Consider the following 1,485-nt stretch of genomic DNA (forward strand, 5'->3'; position numbering starts at 1 on the left):
GTCTGTCTCTACATGTAGTATTATAGTACATGTATGTATAATAACCGTGATATATCTGCCACCCCTCGCAGCAGCAGCGGCAGCAGAAGGCCCACCCCGCCGCAGGCCGCCAGTATAGGCTGCATAGTATGTTATAGTATATGTCTGTATGTAGTCTGTAGTAGTAGTAGTAGTAGTAGTAGTAGTAGTATGCTGTATGTATGTAGTACTAGTCTGTCTCTACATGTGTGTATATGTGATGTATCTGTCACCCCTCACAGCAGCAGCAGAAGACCTGCCTCGCCGCAGGCCGCCAGTATAGGCTGCATAGTATGCTATAGTATATGTCTGTATGTAGTAGTAGTAGTAGTATGCTGTATGTATATAGTCTGTCTCTACATGTGTGTATATGTGATGTATCTGTCACCCCTCACAGCAGCAGCAGAAGATCCACCCCGCCGCAGGCCTACAGTATAGGCTGCATAGTATGTTATAGTATATGTCTGTATGTAGTCTGTAGTAGTAGTAGTAGTAGTAGTAGTAGTAGTAGTAGTAGTAGTAGTAGTAGTAGTAGTAGTATGCTGTATGTATGTAGTACACTAGTCTGTCTCTACATGTGTGTACATGTGATGCAGCAGCAGCAGCAGAAGGCCAGCCCGCCTCAGTCGGCTGTCATGGTGGAGAACGCTGAGGCAGACGCCACCGCCGCCGCGCTACACGTCATCGAGGTCGACCCCGCGACCTCCGACCCCGCCGCGACCTCTGACGTCGCCTCGCCGGGAGAGGGCGTCGGTGGCGCCTGCATCTCTCGCGTCCTTGTCGACGCGGCGTGCGGTTCCCACGACGACGACGACGGGCACGACGACGGCGATGCGTCGGTGCAGCGCCCCCTGGCGTGTGAGGCGGTCGACATGAGCGTCAACACGCAGCTGCTGGCGGAGGATGGAGACGAGGAGCACGTTGCCGCGGTTACGGACGACGACGTCGTCGAGGAGATGGGCGTCGCCGCGGTTACGGACGACGACGTCGTCGAGGAGATGGGCGTCGCCGCGGTTACGGACGACGACGTCGTCGAGGAGATGGGCGTTGCCGCGGTGACAGCCGACGACGGCGTTGAGATGGGCGTTGCCGCGGTAACAGATGATGGCATTGTGGTGCAGAATGGCGTTTCCATAGTAACATACACACTCTCGCCCAGCATCGTGATGGGCATTGAAGAAAACAGCTAGCGAACGGTGGTGCCATCTATCTGCTCATCGAAGAAATATTCTGCGATGGATAACGTGTATATATATATATATATCGTTGTTATTGTTATTATTATTATTATTGTTGTTATCCAGCAGTCTACTGCCTTGCTGTTTCACTGTGGACCGATTGTTACCCAGTAGAGAAATCAATTGGGTGTTTATATCGGCACTAACTCGGTGTTTAGTAATTCCAGTACATCGCGAATAAATGAACTGCGCTTTAAGTTTAATGACAATGCGCAGATTTGTTTCAACA

Source organism: Priapulus caudatus, unplaced genomic scaffold (genome assembly GCF_000485595.1).
Source record: "Priapulus caudatus unplaced genomic scaffold, Priapulus_caudatus-5.0.1 Scaffold608, whole genome shotgun sequence".
In the NCBI taxonomy this organism is placed as follows: domain Eukaryota; kingdom Metazoa; phylum Priapulida; class Priapulimorpha; order Priapulimorphida; family Priapulidae; genus Priapulus; species Priapulus caudatus.